The sequence below is a fragment of the Larus michahellis genome, chromosome 9, assembly GCF_964199755.1.
Source record: "Larus michahellis chromosome 9, bLarMic1.1, whole genome shotgun sequence".
Taxonomy (NCBI): domain Eukaryota; kingdom Metazoa; phylum Chordata; class Aves; order Charadriiformes; family Laridae; genus Larus; species Larus michahellis.
This window is the reverse complement of record NC_133904.1, coordinates 15806203-15827887: the sequence shown is the minus strand read 5'-3', so window position 1 is coordinate 15827887 and position 21685 is coordinate 15806203. Positions and strand designations below refer to the sequence as shown.

At 38.7% G+C, this 21685-nt stretch overlaps 1 protein-coding gene across 5 annotated transcripts in view; it reads right to left on the bottom strand.

Annotated features, from left to right (window-relative positions):
• CGNL1 (cingulin like 1) overlaps positions 1-9713 on the bottom strand; it is a 66622-nt gene extending 56909 nt beyond the window's left edge. For 3 of the 5 annotated variants that reach the window (XM_074601861.1, XM_074601864.1, XM_074601866.1), the window contains exon 1: positions 9570-9693. The gene's annotated coding sequence lies outside the window, so the exon portion shown is untranslated. Of the gene's footprint in view, positions 1-9569 lie in introns of all 5 variants that reach the window. The other 2 variants (XM_074601863.1, XM_074601862.1) reach the window with 2 other exon arrangements.
• Between the last annotated feature and the right edge of the window lie 11972 nt (positions 9714-21685).

The window sequence follows — 21685 nt, the reverse complement described above, 5'->3', positions numbered from 1 at the left end:
CTCTCCAGGCAGCAGTGGGGTGGGAGGGGGAGGGAAATTACCCCAAGAGGGATTTATTTTATTATTGGTCAGCTTTTTTCATGTCAGCATCAAAAACCTAACTAAAATTTCTTCAAATGAAGAACTGGAAAACAGACCACTGGGTTTTAAAATATTCATTCCCTTTGAAAGCAGCCAAAAGCTTCATGTCCCACCTCTTCTTCCTACCTGTTGTAATGAAAGAGACTGTGAAAAATTCTATGCTTGAAAAAAATTCATGAGTTGCTGGGAACCTAAGCCATATGGCATATATTATTCCCAAGTCCATACACCAGTGTTACACCACAAAGACTTATGCTTGGTATCACAGACAGAAGACCAAATCGAGGTCTCTCTTCAGCCTCCAAGACAGGCCTGACCTATTATTATAGCCAGAATTAACCTTACATATTTCATAAAGAATAAGATAGCAATTTATTTTCTTCTGAAAACACTACAAATAAATGAACTGCACAAGCTATTTGTAAACTTAGTACTAGATCCAATCCACCACCTTAGATACAATCCTAATGCAGTCCCTGCATGCATCTATATTACTAACTGGTGCAGTGTAAAAGACAAGGACCAGGTTTTGATCTGCTGCATTCTATTATAGTCCCAGGACTGCACACCCAACACTGCATTGTTACCTGCAATGAAATTCATACCTATTGCCAGTCCAAGGTGTGCATGGTGCCCATGTAGAAAAGCAAATGCTGGCAGACTGCACACCCACACTGCAAGTGGGTCACTCAAGCCTGCTTTGAAAGCAGTAATTCCAGCCTCTGCACTAGGAGCCACGTTGGTCTGTGCCTTCCTAAATGCAGCATCGTTGGGTTTTGTTTTGTTTTGTTTTCCTTTGACCAAGTTGTGATTAAATATGGTAGTCATATAGCTTTGAGTGCATAATGAAAAATGAAGTCCAGCCAGGAGCGCTGACCCATAGAGGAGTCTAAGGACAGAAGGAAGCATGCCATCACAGTAATACCTTTTAGTAGTATTTTCAACATTTCTGAATCAATTACTTTCATTTTTGTTCTGTGAAAAATATCATTCTCTGTTCTGATTTCAGACGGCAGTTTAGGGATGACAGGTTATAATTTCCTGCAGGATGAATATTCCAAATAACACTTTTCTTCCATAATTGTTAGTGGAAGCAAACAGACATGCTTAGGTTAGCATGGATTACACACATAATTTTATCAATTTCTCCTGAAACGCAGTATAGCAAAGAGGATGGGTCTGGATTTGCTGCCTTAGAGATGAGGACTTCAGTTTCAGTTCTGCCCAAATATTAAACAACCTTTCAGATGCTCAGCCAAGAAAACAGAATATTAATAGTGACCCTTTCAAGGTGTCCAGGTTTGAGGAATAGAACAGTATTTAATAAAGAATGTAAGAAGAGGGAACCATTAACAGCAGTTAGAGCAAAAGATACTGTTTGCCTGCTTCCGGCTTAGTTCATACTCCCGCTGGCTGAAAAATGTTGTGTGTGAGGAAGTCTCAGTGTCTCAAATGTAAAACATCTTGTTAGTCTCCTATGAAAGTATGTGACAGATCAGCCAAATGCTTGAGCTGTGTGACAACTAGCAGGTTTTGTTGGGTTGTTGGTTTTTTTTTTTTTTTTTTTCAAATGGGAAATCTGCTTCAATGGCTGTTAAGTCAACAACAAGACATTTTGGCAGATCCTCAGGTCTCATAAATTGTCGAAGTTTGACTGAAGACAAGTATATAATATATATCCCATTTTCTTAACCTGCTATGTATGAATTCATGTAGTCATAATTTTACAGGCTTTATCCTCAGAGGAAATATGGCATGACCTACTAACCTTGCTTACCAAGTGGAAATTAAAGCCTTCATTTTTGTTAATGATAAAAATATAAAGAAACTGCCAAATTTATCATGTAATATTCTAAACTAATACCACTGCAATAAATATTTTGTATCATTATTAAAAAACTCTCTTTTTCTCTCTTGAAGTAATTAATTTCCAGATTCCGACAAATGACAAACAAAAGGGAATCAGAGACAAAAAGCACATTAAAAATATGCTAAACCAGAAGTCAACCTGTATCTGAAACACAGTTCCAAGTAACTAATTCGTGTCATCTGTCTCAACTAGTCCCAGGTCCTGTATACTGTGATACTAGTTAAGTCACTGGAAGAAGATGGAGAGTTACATTTGTTTATTAATACTTACGTTGGTACGAGCTTTATGTGGACACCAATACCTGCATATGTGTACTTATACCACTATACTGTTTCTTCTCCCACACAGGCTCATATACACCTGTACAAGCTCTTTTTTCCCCTAACACAGAATGTGGTCTGCTGGGGTTATCTACTTGCACTTTAATTATCTTGACACCATTGCAGTACAATTAACATTTATAAACTTCAAATACAAAAAGCAAGCAAACAACAAAACCTTATAAATACTTATCTCAGACTTAATTATATACATGTGATATGACCATACTCAATTTTCCCTCATTTTTATGACAACTTGCAAAGGATAAGGCTAAAAAAAAAAAAAAAGCTAATAAAGTCACAAAGAGGAAATTTTATTTTACATACTCTCTTCTAGTTTATCAAATTCTAAATGTTCGTATCTGTTCTAGTATTGACAGAAACAACAGCTGAGTGACACAAGGCTACTTAAGAGATTCTAAAAGCAGTTTGTGATTTCAAATACAATAGCTGGTTTGTATCCAAATATCTGATATGGTTACGCTCACTCCACAAGAGATTCTATGTTGTTTCTCTACATTTTCCTCCAATTGTCAGTGGTAGAAATATTGCATTTTGTTCCAAAGGAAATTTTCTTAATACACCCCAATGATATAATTATTGTTTAAATAGAAGACAGTATCCTGTTCATGTTTTTAGAGGCTCTGGTAAAAATCTCAAGTTTGTTAAAATAAAGAGTCTCTCAAAGAAATGGAAACAGACTTAGGGCAACCTTTGTTAAAAAGTTTTGCCAGTGCTTCAAGAACACAGAATTATTTATATTATTATCTAAAATCAATAAATAAATAAGGTTCCTGTGAGAAATAAGTTCCAGTCCGAATGAAATCGGCTCAGGCAGAATCCTCTGAGAAGTACATTTTTATTCATGTTCTTGCAAGAGTGGGTGACCTAGCAAGTAGGCACCCTTTCAGTTCTTGAAACACACCTTTTTATTTCCTAATCCCAGCCGAATTTTTCCCTCCCCTGTCTCCCATTGGTTAGGTACTCCAGGGTTCACAGTCTGTCCGAGGCACATAAAATTCTTCCCGGATGTCCTGCCTCTGTTTACTTCTCTTTATGCTACACCTAAAGGGATTATCTGACTAGTTTATTTCTTTCCTTTTTGGTAAAAAAATTGCTCAATGTCATTAGCCCTGGTTAAATGTTTGAACTACCCTTCTAGACACTAATCCAGTATGAATCAGTTTGTCCTTTTGTCTGTGTGATAAGAGATGTTCTACAAGCCTTTGCTGGAGTCTCTTTGTCTTAGTCATTCTCTTATCATGTCACCTCTCATGGAAACGGCTTTTCTCTTCTGCAAAAGCAATACCTGCCTTTCTTATAGTTCCCCTCCTCCAAAAATTATTCCTTGGCTTTCAGTATTCCCACCCTAAAAATATATAATCTTGTCTACAGAAATTACAGTTACAGCAACACCACAGATGCAACCAGCATAACCTTGATTATGTAAGTATAGTTTATTCCTAAATAAAATTAAGGATGAGCTATATGAGTACAATTGCATGCAGAGACTAAAGTCTCATCTATATGAAGACACACAGAAAAGGGTTAACCTCTATGGAGATGCAAGTATTTAAGTACTAAAACGACATGTAAAATAGACTTCAGGAGTTGTATTTACACAGCCAACATAAGGCCACAGCTTCATGTGTATTCAAGCTGGTTACTGCTCCCATTTTTCTATTGTTAAACTTCATCTTAATTACATTGTATTCTTTAAACACTTGGCTTTGCACCCATCTAGTTTCTTTCAACTAACTCAACCATGCATTTTAAAATTTAAATACCCAGTCAGAACTGCGGGCCCTGAGCCCAGCCACCACGAGACAACAAGATGATATCATCATGCTCAGTCTGAGAGACAGAGCTGAGTAGAGAATAAAGAGGCCAGATAACTCCAGAGGAAAGGACTGCTCACCAGGAGATGCATCACTTAGGAGGGCTTATGAGGCCTGTGCAGCCAAAGCTGCCTGGTGTGGACCCTGCTCATACACTGAGCACAGGTTTAACCAGCTCCCACAAGCTGCCACTCTTCTCACCTTCACGCTAGAATAGCACAATTACTGGGGGGAAATGAGAGATGTAGGGCTCCCTCTTTATGAGGCTTGAAGCGTTTGTGGAATTATAATGTAACATTACATGCCAATTGTTCTTGTAAATAAAGGCCGCTACTGATGAACATTTGTCCCTGCATATATCAGCTAAAGGTGTGCAAATGACCGTATGAAGGCATACCCCAACTCATTACCAGTTTCAACAAGGCCTAACAAAATATTCAGGGTTTGACTGACATCACTGAAAACATTCCCCCATCTCTATACAAAAGCTCAAAATTTACCTGCCACTTCTGCGTTATGCTTTATGTTGAAATAGATGAAAAATCATTACCCACTTTTGAGGGGTTTTATGTACGTAAAATACATCTTCCATTCTAATAAACCTCAACAGCTCTTAGAGATCTCTTTCAATAGAATTTAAAATAGAGTCGAAACATTCCTAATGGCTGGTAATTACTTAGAAGGTTTCTATAAGTGTCTGTGAGACTTTATGTACACATACACAGAAATACATAGACACAGAGGCATATGAGTGTGTAAGCACAGGCAACCTAGCAAGTAAGTCTCCCTTTCATAGTGTACTTACATAGTTTCCACATTGACATTTTAGCTACGTTAAAATTGTGTGTGTAATGTGCATATAACTAAAAAATTACAAACTTCTGCAAATGCTTGGAGTCAAACTCTTGTCACGCTTAGACTGCTGAGAGTCATGCAGCTCTCTGAATGGTAGGAATACTCGTAGCATGCCTGGAAACCCTCACAGAAAAGAGCTGTTGTGGTAATAATTGAGCCATCTTCCAGGCTTACCAACCTCCCTGATATTTTCTTTAAATCAAAGTGCTTTCTGAGACATTTCTCCAGTCACCTTTATTCCTCATTATTCTCTGTCTTTACCAAAATCAAGTAGAATGTGAAAAGGTTATTATAGCATATTAATTTTTCATCTGATACTGTCAATCTGGTTAATGCAAAAAATGGATCCATTTAATTTAAACCAGAGTTTGTTTGGCTAAAAAATTAGAGGCATTGATGGAAAAACTATACTATGTACTTAAAATGTTTGGCTATGGCTTTTGTCATCCGCTCTATTTCACATAAAACAGAAGGTTATACGCCTTTGGATAAACTTCAAGGAGGCTGCCAGCTCTGTTGGCAGAGATGGCACAAGGTCACAGCAAATACACTGAGCTCTAATCCCAAACAGTGGTGACTCCATGACTACCGCTTCACTAAATCTTTAGCACATGCATTCCTAACACGTTATTTCTCAGGTTTAAACATTACATTTTCATACTTGGTTATAATGAAAAACATTACCATTTAGATTCAACTCTACTCAGAGAGTCAAGGCCAAAGCAGTTTCTGAAATGTGTTAACATTTCCAGGTAAACATGCCTGGAATAAATACTCCATGAACACATGAAGTACCTTCCACCACACAATAAGCTGGTAACGTAGCATTCATAGTGGGAGGATTCTCTATTCTTTTGACAGGTAAGGACAGAAATGACAAAACCAACCTTTTTGGGGGTTTTGCACATCCTAACAGACCCTGCTGTGGCAGGGCGGTTGGATTAGATGATCTCCAAAGGTCCCTTCCAACCCTATGATTCTATACCAACACAGCATTCAAGACATTTTAAAAAACCCTGTAAACTGCCAAACCAAAGTTGAGGACACATCCAGTCAGTACCATCTTTCTCAGTGTGCAGTTTGTTGAAACCTAGCAACAAAACTGGAGAAATCCTAACATCTTCACCTCATCCTGGCCATTCAAGCCAAAGATGTTAATCTCTATGTTGTAAAGATGTAGTTCTTTATAAAGCCTGGCTCACTGAACTGATCAGGTAGAAGATAACCTCCTCCTACCCCAAAAAAGGAAGGAGAAGTAGGGCAGACAAAAGAAAGAAGACACAAATTTTTTAAGTCTGCTTTATCTGCGTACATGGGCAGTAGGTAGCTCCATTATTTCTGCTGCTGTTCAGAGTTGCATAGAGAGAGTACGAAAGTGGGAAAAATGGCCCATTATTTTAGCATTCATTGCCATTTCTCAGAAATCTATAAGCATCAGTAATCTTGAACAGATTGTTGACAGTTCCCCTCTATCAACACAGGTAGACACTGCCATAGGCTGAACATTGTTTTACATCATCAGGCTCACGCGCTTGATATTAATACCCATATTTTCAGGTTATCAACACAGTAAAAAAGGCCAGATAATAATGGCATCATCATCGTCACTATGATTTCAAAAAGCAGAAAAGGTGAAACAGCAGGCTGCAGAATGAAACTGTGCTGGTCTACTTTTGTTTAATTTCTGACATCAGCAGAATTATTTGACCTCAAAATACTTAAGTAGCTATTTGCAAATAATAACCTGCCCACTATGGTCCACGTGGAATAAACTCCTTGCACATATGTTCATCTCGCATAGCTCCGTGACAAAATATTTAAAAATTCAAGTTTGAGGTTATGCCATTTCACCTACACATTTCAGATGACATTGCAGAGCCTAGACAAACCAGTTTCACCAATACTCCCAGAAAGATCAACTTCCTATTACACAAGGTAAACCAGAAGAAGGAACAGAATACTGTCACCAGTTCTTTTTTTCAGCTTTGTAATCCTTTTATTGAGGTAAAATTCCTTACACAGGAAACACCACAGACCATTTTTGTAGTCACTTAAATTTCACATGCCACATACAGACCCTGTCAGGGGAACCTAAGCGCATTCTCAGACATTTTACTAGTGACAGTGAGATCTAATAATGCAATTAACAGAAATTAAAATAAGCTGGTTTGCTTGGAAGCAATTCAGGCAGCCTAATCAGTCGTGTCATTTATTAGATTTAAAAGCAAAACACAACTAAGTCAGATACTGAGAATAAAAACAGTTGTGTGATACAGCCACGGAGAAGACAGGCTCTTTGGAATAACACCACAAATTCTGTAATTAAAGAGGTTAGGAATGATAAGTCCCCCCTTTTCATTACTGTCATAACGTTACTGACATTTGCTAAAATAATCCTTTCTAGTGTGTATTTGCACTGAAGTGGAATTTGGAAACGGTTAATGTCAGTTGCAACTCAAGGTGTACATACATCAACTAGGAATTCTTTTCCAATGATTAATACCTTTTAAAAACATCTCTAAAATGTAAATACGTATATGTAAAAATATCAGTCCCTTTATAAGATACTTTATTTGAAGCACTGCATTTTTTTTAGCTCAGATATATTTAAAAAAAATTGATGTGAATATTAAAATGAAAAAAATTTCTAGTAATAACAATTATTTTCTCTTATGTGGAAGATTAGCTTAATATCCTAAGAAAAATTTTAATAACAGTTAGAAATGTTGCTTTATAATTTTACGGAGTTTTCTGTTTAAAAAGTATAGCTAACTCTCAAAATTAATAACATACAATAAAAAGCAGTATAATTGCCTTTCACAATACAACAAACTTCATCTCCTTTGTAAAACATGCTGCTTGCTACACTACTAATGGTACATTCCAATACTGTATGAAAAATTTTCATTTCCATTTCTAATCTTTTCTCAAAAGACCAGAGTTCAAACTAACACACTAATTATTAAAAAAAAAAAAAAGCTTATAGCAACTTGGCATACTTTTATATCAATCAGCAGTAACCACATGTGGCTTAGTATATACTGTAAGTATAAGCTAATTTATTCTGGGTCTAACGAGAAAAAATGAGACAATTCAATTACAATGGCATTTCTAGAAAATATAACTACTCAAACAAGTTGCTGCAAAGCACCTTGAAAAAGTAATCAGCAGTTTGGTTTTGCCATTTTAATTATATTTTTATAAGTTTTACAGTTTTGTTAAAACCAACTTTATAACGACATCCTTAATTATAAGACATGTGACAGTCAGCTGTCAGAATGAGGATCAGACACTAAATTTATCAAATTCATATGTCCTAGGGGGTTTCTGATTCATCTACAGGATTCATTTTATATGAATGCCCGCAAGTTAAACACAGTGTAGATATTCAGATAAAAAAAAAAAACAACTTTCAAGGATAGGTTTCCACTATTACTACTTTGATAATTATTCAGACTACATTGCAGTGATTTTTCAAAAGTATTTACATGCTAAAGAGAAAAACAGGAGAAAGATAAAAGCTGTATGTAACAACTACTCTTATACAGTATGTTGTACATACATCTGTATGTAACAACTGCAGATGCTAATCCAAACTCACCACAAAAGTTTTATGGCAGCACTGATCTCCCCATAAAGTTGTCATCATATGGCAGGGATATAAATTATATCAGATGCAAAGTTAATTGGGAAAAAGAATAAATGGCTGAACTGCCATTCTGAGCTTTTCCCATGGAAAAGAACACACACAATGTGGACACACCCTTTCGCTAATTCGTGGAATAAAAGGGAGATGAAGAAGTCAGAGTGCCCTCAGCTCAGGAATGCCAGGAATCCCCGGAGGAATGCCTGCGGGCCGCCGGCCGCGGCGCCCCCGACGCTCCGCGCTCCCGGGGTGCTGGGGGACGGTGGGGGGGACGCTCCCCGCCGTCCCGCCCAGGGCTCCCGGCCCCGGGGGGCGCCCGGCCCTCAGCGGCCCCGGCACTGCGAGCTCACCTGAAACCAACCCCCGCTGCGGGGCAGCCGCCGCCGCCACACGCACTCGGGTAAAAGAACCCCCGCTCTTTACAACCGCGAGAGAAAACTAAGAAATTTACAGATTTTAACGGAGTCTGTTTTCCCGGCAACTCCCTCTCCCCTCCGCTGGCAGCGCTCCCCTCTCCGCCGTTCAGCGCGCCCGCCCCGGGGGCGGCGGAGCCGCCGCTCGCCAGCGCAGCCCCGAGGAGCGCTCGGGGGAAGGCCTGCCCCGGCACGACCAACGCTCCGCCGGCCTCCCCGCGCAGGGATAGCCGCGTTGTTCCCTCCTCACGCCCGGGAGGACTCGGCGTCCTTGGCCTTTGGAAAGGAGCGTGTTTAACGGAGCGAGATGGAGGAGGAAAGACGGCGACCCAGGGCGCCTCGGCGCGGGGAGCCATCTCCACAGCCCCGGCAGCCCCAGCGGCACCACACGGCGACGTCGCCCTGTGCCCACCGCGCTCCCGGCAGGTCAGACCCACCGCCCTGCACCCGCCCGGCCATCTCGTCAGGGAGATGTAGGCGACGTGGTGCCCCCCACCCTCGACTCCCAGACGTCCCGTCGCCACCGTCCGCCGCCGCTCTCCTCACCCGTCCCGAGCCGCCTCGCCCTCTGAGGGGGATCCCCCTCACCTCCGCGCCGCTCTCGCCGCCAGCCGCGCTCGCCACCGGAGCTGAGGGCGGACTGCCCGCCCCCTCCAGCGGGGGAGGGGGGTGCCGGGGCCGGGCCCGGGCCCTGCCGGGGAGGAGCCAGGCGGGGGGCGCTCCCTCAGGTGAGCAGGGGGCGCTTTCCCGCCCGCGGCCCTTAGGCTCCCTGAGGGGGGGCGCGGCGCGCGCCGTCTCCTCAGGCTGGAGCCCCCCCCCACCCCCGACAGGCGCCTGTAAACGGCAAACTGAGGGGAAAACGCCCAGCTCCTCCTTCGCTCAGCCTGTGGCGAAGGGTGCCAGGGCGAGAGGGGGTGGCTGGAGCGGTCCTCTGAAGAGGCAGCCCAGCCCCGGGCCCAGGTTCTGTCAGGTCGAGGCCGCTCGACAGTCGGGGTTGTTTTCCCTCCCGAGCGCGGCCCGTCGGCGTGCGGAGGCGGCGGGAAGAGCTGAGGCAGCAGAAGGACGGGGCAGGGCGGGCGCGGTTTGGAACCTGTAGCAGAGGTAAGAGGGAAGGAGCGAGGAGCCGGGCCGCGGCCCACAGGGCAGCGAGTCCGCGCTGCTCCAGGAGCAACATCAGGAGCGCCTCTGGGCTGCCTTCAGCCTTTTGGGTGATTTTCACGTCTTCGGCTAGACTGGAAACATCCCAAACAGGTGTCTGCAGATTTCCAGAACATTCTACAGAGATAGTGAGAACTGAAGGGCTGCCATTCTGCAGCATGGCTCTCTCCCCTGACCCAGGTGCGAAGGAAAGCTAGGTGCTCAGGGCTCGAGGTTTACAAGTGTCATACAAAAGAATACAGTGGCTGTAAGCGTCTCACAGGAACTGGGCCTCAGTTAATTTCTTCCACCCTCAGAAATTTGTTCTCAAGATTCGAACCACCTAGAACAAGCAGCATTGGCAGGAAAGAAAAGGTTATAGTGAATATACAGGGGAAAAAAACACAACAAAATACGATAGTTGGACGTCTAGAACGAAGAAATGCAGGGCAGTGAACACACAAAGGAAAAAAATAGTATACAAGCCATGTAAGCCACTTACAGAGCTGTTTTACAGGAGGACTATGGATAGGCACACATCCTCTTTTCAAATCCAGCTGTGCTGGAGGTCACGGCTCCTCAAATTCCTGTGAGAGCTGCTGTGCTACCTGTTACACATCTGTCAAAACAAGCCTAGTTAGCAAACACTGTTGTATGGAGTTGTATTGTGTTTAACTCCACAGATTTTCTGTAGAGAATGCCGCCATCTTAATTAGGATGCATAAACAGAAGAGGTTCAACCAGAAAACTAACTGTTCCCGATACAACATCAATATTGACACTTCTGGGGCACTGTATCCAGTTTTAGGTTCCCTGTTGGGGAAAAAAAACCAAGTTAACATTCACACGAATCTACTGTACATCAGAAAATTAAGTGCATTCTTAGAATTTTAAAAAGTATGTATTTCTGTAGTATTCTAAGTCAGTATTCCGTCATAAGGATCTATTGACAGCTGCAGGAAACAGTCAAAAGCAAAACAAGGAGACAGAAGTAGTGACTGACAGCAGTAGCTTGTGATAAAATACTATACTGATGGTTAATCAGTAGAAAGAATTGTAAACTGCAGAAACTGGACAAATTATAAGCAGTTCTGTAAAGCCAGATAGTGAGGTGTTTTCAAACATCTAACAATGTTTTCCTTTGCTGAAAGGATGGAAGTGTTAGGTGTGACAGGGGCTATAAAGTCTTCTGTTGTGGACAAATGCACCTCTACATAATGTACTAAATTCATTCTCCCTCAAAATGGTTGTTGAGAGGAAAGTCATACATGCATAGATTTTTCTGCTCTTGGTATTAAATTGACTTGTCAGAAAAATGGTCATGAGACAGAACAGCTCGAAATTGTGTTGCCATCTTGATCTTTTACATATTTTGCCATTTAACATTTGGTTTTCATATACTTTTTTTTTTTTCACATAACCAGAGGCCATGACTAATCTTGGAGCTGTTTAACTAAAAGATTTATATAGTTTGCTTAGCTCCTTTCACTGTAGTTTTCGGAAAGCACATGAAATTTACTCCCCACCCCCTCTAACTGGTAAAACTGAGAAACAAGGATTGGAAAAGAAACAAAGTAATTGAACTATTATTCTCTCAGAGTTACATGTGCTAGGTGGCAAAGTTTTCAGTTGAACTCACAGACATGCATATATGTGGCTGTATTTTATTGCAATTAAAGTGTGAAGAAATATGCTGATAGTTTGTTCAGCCTCATACTGCAGTTTTGTAATGTGAAGGAATTGAACTTAATAGGAAACAAAATGCTTCATTAAAGAGGTGTATACACCTATAATTTTCAGGTTATTGTTAGAAGTTAATTAAGACAGGTGTTAATCAATGATGTTATACAATAATACATTTCCATTGCATTTAGAAGCAAACCAGAAAAAAACCATGAGATTCATTTCTTGCTAAAACAACCAGCCTATGATGACTAGTAGTCATTATTATATAGTCTATAATGAAGTTTTTTCATGATGTATTACCTATCAGGTAACAGCTCAGGAGGCAATTCAATTGATATCTGGCATGCTCAGCATTAAACTTCTTAGAAAACTATTCACTTGTTCTTTATTGAGTTTCAGAAAAATTGTTTCATATGATAATTAGGACAAGGCATTTTTCTTTCTTTTTTTTTCTTTTATTTTTTTTGTATTAAAGAAAAAAAAAGAAAGCCAGGTGAGAAAAAGGTGGGACCAGCACAATTGCTAAAACTCTTGTATTGGCTGTGAGCATCCCAGACTGAAAAGGAGAGCTTTGACTAGATTTTGACTCAAAGTTCTATCCTACACTTCATGATCCTTTGAGGAAAGTTTAATTTGAGCCTTTAAATTTTCATGAAAACTGTAGTTTAAATCAAACATTTTGTCAAACAGTTTCTTACAGATCTTTGGCATATTCTGAACATGAGTTTTAGAAGTACTTGGTATAATAATGCTACGAACATCAAGACTTTGTTCACTAAGACCCATAGTCCGGCTGGAATACTGCAAAAATACAAAGCTGACCAGTGAGGTAAGAATTTTTTGAAGGAATGCATACAAACACAGCAATAAGCTAAAATTGCACTGAAGGCAGAATTAGGTCATACACAGAATATCATCTCAGTGCAGGCTACCATTTCCTTTCCCACCCCATATCCACCTACTTTTCTCTTCCTCTCCTTTAAATGAAGGCTTTGGTCCTTGTTTACAAAACTGGCTCGACACTATGATTAATGTCTCTCTGTCCAGGCAAGGTATTATAAGGCAGTTGTGAAATACAATACAAAATGGAGTATGCAGCTAATGCAAAAGCAAACAGTAATGCCCTAGCAGTTTGTGCTGTAGATTAATTCCAGCTGCTAGCTACTCCAGCACACCTCGGGTACTGAATAGCACTCTCTAAATTCCTCCCTCCTTTTGCATTGAGTCAGACTGTATTGAAAGTTTGGTTTATTAGTGCTATGCTTGGCTCCTAGCAAGATTCATCTCTATCTATTCAACTGCACATTGAACTGAATTTTGACACTTTATTATAGTCTTCTGATTTCCTTACAGGAAAGGATGTGATCCAATAATCAGTGGGGAAAAAAAAAATCTTTCTCACAGTATAAAATTACTTTGAAACACTGTTTCTGACTCCTCTTTTACAATATATATTGCAAATTTTCTCAAATTATTATAAAGACTAGATGATTTACTTAAGATATAACAAAATTATCCCTGTTATTACTGTATTCAGTAAGGTATTGAATGGACATTTTTATCTATTTTTTACTTCAAGAAACATAATCTTCAAAATTCAGGTCTTCTTTCTAATCTCTACTGTTATTTTCACTGACTTGTTTTCTCAAAACATTTTATCTTAAGCAGAATGTTTACAGATTTGATTCTAAAATTGTATCTGTGTATCAACCATTTTAAGAAACTTAACAAGGCACTTTTGATTTATATTAGCATGAGAAAGTACCCTTTTATTAAAATCAGGCCATTTTGGTTATCATAGAACACCAAGGAATAGTTCTTTTATAAATATTCCCTTTACTGTGGTGTAAATTTTCTCTTTGAGGAGGATTTGGGTTATTTGTTGAAATTTAATTTTACACTCTTACCAGATTTACCAGATGCTTTTTTAGGTAGGACCTCTGTTTTTTCCTCAAAAGACAGCTAACCAGAAAGGGAGACCCTTCATTTTCCACCTTTCTTATTTTTTCCCCCTCTTTTCGCAGTGGCCTTTCTGCCTGTCTTCCTTTTCCTCTCTCTCTCTCCTTTTTTCTTTTTGGGGGTAGCCCCTGTCTTTTACATTTGTCATCTCTTCTTCTCCCCTTTCTCTCTTCTCCCATATACAGCTGTCAAACACACAGGGTACTGCTGATAGAACCCAGAGCACTGGGTTCCCTCTATCTCTAACTCAGGCATGCAATGTAGAGGGGTGTGTAACAGTATTCTAAAAAAGCCTGAATAATCCCAGCCATTAGGGTGGCTATTCAAGAACATATTTATATTGCAGGAGAATAAGATGTGGTAAATGAAAAGTATAAAATGACAGACAAAATTGTAGAACAAGAGATTAATGTTTTCAGATGTCTTCAACAGGGGAGAATACCTGTTTTTACTCTATGTTAGCTAATCCATGGTAAGGAAAAAGTTAGGTGGTGAAGATTTAAAATGTAGCTTTTCTTCTATAGAATTTAATTTTAGTTAGCTCAAGTTTACAAATACTCTTTCTACTGAATGTAAGACCGTACAATTATTAATCTAACTTACGTACATAGAAATCAAGAGTGAGATACAATATTCAGAGGTGCAAGGTGAGATGAAGAGTAGATACCATTGACTTTAAAAGCTGTTAAGGGGAAAATACACACAACACAAAGTTTGATCACACACAATATGATAGCTTCAATATTAATTTAACAAATAATGTATAGTCTAGTAATTAAGTGAATAATCAGTACTGATATTAACTTAGTTGAAGATTTTGGACACTGTTCTATATCTAGCCACCATAAGACTTTCTGACCTCCCATTCTTCTCCTTGGACAACTTTTGGCTATATCCACATTTCTTGCTTCACCTTTACAACAGAGTCTTGGCTCCTACTAGCCTTATTCAAGTAATCCTAGCAATGACAAAAGAAGTTTTTCCAAGAGCCTACAGAAATCCGAGGTACTATGAAGTGCATCTACATTGAAGTGCCAGAAACCATTGTAACTATTATCTGCTCTGCTGTGGTCTGTGTAGCTTCTCATGGTCAAGGCCAGTCTGCTGGGATTCAGCAGTGCCCATGCTGCAGGAAAAAACTGGTTTTTTGGGAGTAACATAGACTGAGTCTCTATTTTGCACAAGTATGTAAAGTTAGTAATTTGTTGGCGTTGTCAATATATTTACTTGAAGAAACCTTAAAGGGTCCATTGTTTCAGTCATTGTGAACGTAAACATTGATGAATTTATCACAGAAATGGTAAGGAAGTTAAATGGCTCCTGTGCTTTTTAAGCATGTAACTTAAGAACTATTGCTCTTATCTATTTTCCAATAACACCCTCAGTATTAGGACATTGTACTAGGCATTGTAGAGCTCCATGCAGAGAGAGATCCATACCAAAAAATGCTTTACCATCTAAGCAGACAAAAGATTTAATCACAAAAAAGAATACAGAATGTGCTATGCTGAAACCAAAACATATATTTTGTCAAGATAATGCAGAAACTTTCTGAGTCACTTAACAATTCTGCCTCTCATCCTGAAATAACATGCAGATGTATAATGTTAAGCAAATGTAAGCATTTTTTATGTATTTAAAGTTTAGCCTAACACATAAATATTTGCATAATTAAGGTCTAAATTCTTAAAATTGGCATCCAAAGGTTACATCCTGGAGACAGAATATATTCTGTCTGCCTCAGAAATATTAATTTCAAATCGTGTTTTACCTTTATTTAAGTAGCTTTCTTTTGTTTAGAATGTATATCAAATATTATCTTGGTTTAGTGTACGCAGGCATTTTAACACATATCTAGTGTACCAAGGAAGACAGCACATAAGAACAAAATTAATATTTTCAGGTTTTAAAATGTACTGTTGATCAAAAATAGAAGAAAAAGTTTTATTTAGTTTAATGTATCAATTAATCCTTCTAGTCATGTGAGGATTTGCAAACATTGCATCTTTTATTTAGTTTTCTTAAAAATATGTGTGTGTCTTATGAGAATTAAGGCCAATATCCAGTAAAGAATTTAGGCTATTAAATCCCACCAAAATAAAATTATCTCAATTCAGAGGTGAAATGTTAAATATATTCTTGGGTTTAGACCCAGGTAACTTTTGGAACACAGATAAAATCATCAGTATCCCATGTAAAAATTAACTTTTTTTTTTCTTCACATAGGCATGTATGGATATCTTAATTATTGGTTGGTCGGGGTTTTTCTTCCTGCTTTTGGACAGCGATAAGGGAACTTTTCCAAGCCTATGGAAGTTTAAAGCAGTATCTGATCCAAAACCTTTCTCCTAACTTAATGTTGGTAGCCAGTATACTTTTATGATGTTGTGCAATAGCACCACCTGGTGGCTCCACTCATTTTAACCGTTCTGATCCTTTGACAAACATACCTGAGTAGCTTGAAAATAAGACCGGGAAAAAAGGATTATGTTTAATATTCTTAGGATTGCTTTTATCTTTAGCCACTTTTCTTAATAAGGTGAGTCAATATAACTTAAATAGTTTTGTGAAGGAATATTTTAGAAGAGATACAAACATTTAAGTATTGTCCCATGCAAGAAACTTTAAGGATTGACTTAAAAAGTTATTAATCCTTCCGCTTTAAAGGCAAGGCATCACTCCTGATTCACCAGCAGTATCGTATCTACTGATGCACTAAAGACTTAAGAAAATATCTATATCTTTGCAAATCTAGGCAAGACCCAGTAGGGCAGGTTTTAGAGAACTGGAATTTCCAATCTTTATAGGTTTGGTTTGTCAGGACTGATGCAGAAAAATGCTTAAGCATGTGCTTAACTTAAAATGTCTTCTTCAATTCTACTCATTTCAATGTGACATAAACAGTTATTCAAAATTAAACATGGAAAAATATTCAAGGCTGAACATAACACTTGGAGACCAAAGCAGGGAAAAGGGAAGGAAAATGAAGAGTCATCTGGAAATCCTTTGCTTTATATTTTTCAAAGGCGGGGGGGGGAAGGTAGCAGACAGACATGCAACTTTTTTTACTCATTTGAAAGGGTGGAAACCATAGCAGAATAAAGTCAACTCTTTCCTAACTGAAAAAATATATCCAGTATATATTTTAAAAAATAAATGACCTATAAAAAAAGTTACACTGCAATAACAACAAATTATGCTACCATACTGTCAGATTCACCGGGTCAGGAGCCAGTAGAAGAGTCTGCATGAAACTGAGAGGTTGCTGAAAAGAAGTAGTGCATGAAGATCTCAGAGGCACGCTACCCTGTCTCTCCTCACTTTGAAGCTCCAGGAAGGAACTGTCATGTGCTTTATGGGAACTGCTAACCAAAACTCAAAATCAATCAAGACATAAGCGTTTACATTGTAGAATGTACATACGTATAATAAGCATTTCATGGAGAATTAAATTTTTTAAAATTTTTCATCTCCACTTGTGAACTAAGTACTTATTTTGCACAACTCTTACAAAAAGTATTCTGAGAACTAAAACCAAGAACAAACAAACAAAAAAAATGAACTAATGGAAACTAGTTTATCCTGGCGTTTACCGTGGTTTATTTCTTTCTTTTGAAAATAACAAACACTGTCTTGTCCTGGGTTTCCATTCAGATCCCACAACCATCCATTGTCTTAAGGGAAGTAGTTTACAGCCCAATTATGAGTCAGCCCAGAATAATTAAGATATTTTAAATCCTCAAATATGGAGGCTTCAGTGATGAAATAGGATCTGTCTTTGGCACTCACACGAAGTCTGCTCATCTTTACTGGGGCTTAAAGCACTCACAGAGATATGTTCATACAGATTTTACACTATCCTGGTAAACTAAACTGATACTCCAATTTTCAGTTAATGCTGTTTTCTTTAGGTAGAAGAGTTTTTCTTGGTTAGATAGTGTTTTGTGACTGTAGAGGGTGCTCTTAAAATACTGGTGGTGGGAGTAATACATGACTGTTTCTGTAAAGCCTATCAGTGTTAGGATGTTTATATTTAGGAAAGAAAGTTGTTGTACAGCTAGTGTGTTTTATTTTGGATGTGGGCAAGAATCACTATCCACATTTGTATCGAAGTACATCACTGGAAACTTTTCTGGATCTAGTTTATTTTTGCAAGTATGTTTCTGCCAAACAGCGATAGTATCTTCTGAGAAAACTATTGATGCTGTCTAAAACAAGTTGAAAGAAATACTAAATAGAGTGTATTTTTAGTCACAAGGCCATTCAGAGTTGGATAAGAGCTTATTGTTCTAAAGAAGTCATTTGAATAGTCACAAAAATTCTTTAGTTACATGAAGTTGATGCTCCCACATTGTGCTATCTGGAATTCTGTTGGGAAGGATTTAACTTTATTTTACTTTGGTTTGTCTGTAGTCTGATTGCTCTGCCATACTCCCAAACTATCTGTTTTTTTACACTTTTCTAACTGAATTAGATCCTAGATACAATAGATTAAATCAAACTTTGTCCAGCTATGGTTTTGCCTCAACCACACAATATATATTTTTTTTTTTAATATAAAATTATGTGTTCCCCTCAGTACAGCCAAGAAGTGATTGAGTTAATTCTGTATGCTTGAGAAATATTACCTCTTTCCAGAGAGGGTAGAGCCTCTAAGCCTCAAAAAGATAAGAATTTTATTTTAATAATCAGAACTGCAATAAGCCCATTTTAGAGCAGTGTGAAGAGAGTTAACATTTCTGAGGTCAGGACCTTTCCTGTGAGACCACAACCAGGCTACAGGCTTCTGCCAGCACTGCTCTGTCAGTCCTGGATGTGATGAGGTGTGATCTTTGACATAACTGTGTCAAAAAAAGCCTATACCGTAGCATACACTTAAACCAGCAAAACTACACTTTCTCTTGAATAGGTTGTTATGCTGGGAGGAGATGTAAACTTTTCCTAACAATGATTACTCTGCTTCTTATACTGGATTTGGATACTTATTATGAGAAGGTACTCTTAGACGTGAACTCAAATAATAAGAACTTTCACCAGTCATCAGTCATTTGAGATCCAGACATCATATAAAATTACCCCTATTTCAGACCAGGTCTACAAAAGGTGTTTATTATATATTAGAGCATCACAAAGGCAGTGACTCTTTGCCACACTTTTGTAACAGCTCTACTGTAGGCCCAGTTTAGAGCATAGAAGTCAGTGCAGCTTGCTTTGTCTGGGGAAGCCCTCTGAGCTTTTTTGGCTAACTTCAGCAGCACCTATTCTAAGGAGACTTTCTTCAGTCTTTAATAGTGGCCAATCTGGGTGTAATCTATCAACTTTGGTCATTTCTGTGGTGGACCCTCTTTCGCCGAAGTATGGAAAGAGGCGATGTGCTTCATTCTGGGTTGAAGATTCCACTATGCAGCAAAACATCACAGTACCAAAGCCTCTAACCTGTAGCCACTTACAAAAATTCCCCAACACATTCTAAATTGAATCCACCTTTACTGGTTCCCTTTTTAAAACATACTCTACAATTCTAGAAAGTCCTAAAAGCTCAGAAAAAAAATAATCTCGCATTGTACAGTACTTGCATATTTCAAGCAGTGAAAGCTGTAAATGATGCACATGTTGAAATGACAATAAGACAAATGGAAGCTTTCATTGGGAAAATGCAAACCAGGAGACAGATAGCTTGTTTTGCTTTAGGCAAAGCATGAATGCAAACATTTAAACTGGAGAAACTCCCCTTTCCTTCTGTGGCCCCTCTGAGCCATTACATTAATTACTTGGAACTATTTACCTACTTCCCTTCATTTAGGCCCCAGGTGCAGACACTCTGGAAACTGAAAATTATTTTCATTCTTTTCACTAGAGTGAAAAAACAGTATATGGAAACATTCATCTTTTCCTCTCTGAAATCCAGGAATGTGAGGAGAGATGGCATTCTAAAATATATTTTGGGCTTGCTTGGTTTTTAACACCCCATAATAAAACGTGAGTGTGGTAGGGGTGTCAGTGATGTTTCTTTTTCAGAATACAATGAAAATATTTGTTTAGTTTTGTTGCAATAGCAGGGGCAGCTGGCAGTGTTTGCACTTATGTGCCTTCTAACACTTCACTGAAGAGATACCCCTAATCTTTGAAGAAAGACAAATATCTCATTTTGCAAATGTGCTGACCTTTGCTTATGCAGTGGCTCTGACAGCCTTCTTTTGTGATCAGAATGTTAGCCTGTCTTTGAAATGTGTCCTTAAATTATGACCGGCCAGATCCAGGCATGCACTTTTCCATATGTGAAGCTAGAGAATTAACAGAGGTATTAAATGGTTAGAAAATAAACAATCAATCACATTAGAAAATAAAAAAAATTTAAAAAAAATCATAGCAGAGGCTCAAAACCTGAATTTCTAAATTGGCAGCAAAGAGGATCAGTCTCTATATCTGCAATTCTTTTTGGCGAGATAACCATGTCTCAAAGCTCTTGCTTAGAGTTTCATTTCCAGTTTTCCTCTTGGGGAAAAATGAATTAAACCTTTTCTTGTGCTCTTACTGAGAGGTTCTTCTGCTCTTGATTATTTTGGAATACAAACAATAGACTGTGGGACACTGACTGTATAGATACCTTTAAATAATGATTAACAAAATCTATGGCTATTTGCACAAAGTGCGTTCAACTTCTCCCTTCCCAATAAAGAGTATCAGGCAATCCCAGGGTAGCCCAGGTCATCAAATGGGTGGCTACTGAGTCTGGCTCCCCCTGTTACAGCTGCCTGGCAGTGGGCCCACCCTCAGGAACAGCCAGCTGGGTCTGCTGTGCATTTCAGCTTCCTCCAAGTTTGCATGTGAACCTGTGAAGCAGCTGAGTTTATTTTGCCTGATCGTCTTATTTGTTGTCAATCCAGAGAGTTTTTCCATTGCCATGACTGCTGATGATGCAGTCAGTTTGCACTTGGAGTTTTCAGCATGGCCTCTCTGCTCTGTCATTTCTGCTGGTCTGCACTGGCTCTTCAAAAGATCAGATCTGTTTCACAGATTTTGTTAGTTTTCAAGTCAGTTCAGCACTTCACTGTTCTGATCCTATTGCATGTCCAGATGCACAAGTTTCTTTTTGCAGTCTGCTAGCTTGTGGCCCCTAGCAGACTCAGTCTATGAGAAAGGTGAATCCTTCCTCTACTTTCTTTTGTATTCCAACTGTATACCTGTGAAACTATACAAGCTATTAGGGTGACTCTTCATTTAGAAGATCTTGTTAGGGCATAGACACCTCTGTTCATCATAAATAATATATATTTACGGCTCAAGTTTGATATAACTCCCTCATACTGTGACCAATAACAATGCAAACAAAAGCAACCTGTCTACGTTCATCTTCTGATGTCAAAAGAAGGGTATGAGTAGAATCTGCCATAAAAACAAACAAAAAAAGGTCTTTGAATTCTAGGGTGTAAATCCGTGCATTCAAGGATTTTCAGAGGCAATCTTAGAAGTAATTCACTGTTAAAAGTAGGAGAGAATAAAAATAAAGAATAAAAAAAATAAATAAAGATAAATAAAATCAAAATAAAAAGATTATTTCCCAGAACATTTATCTGTCTTTAAATTAAAAATATGATGTATGCAGAAACTTTCTTTCTGTTCCCAACTAATAATCAAGTATTTTTCTGGGAAAAAAGTTATTAGGCCCGGTGAATATAAGAAGAAGATATTGTAATTCATTTAACTATTTAGTGATATTTTTAATTTCATTAGATTAATTAATATCCAGTTGCATTTAGTTACCTAAATGAGGGAAGGAGATATTTTGTAAACCCCTATTTTATTATCTGATCTTTTTTATTCTATGCTGTTTTCTTATTCAATAGCACAGCACTAAAAACATTTGTAGTGATATTCAT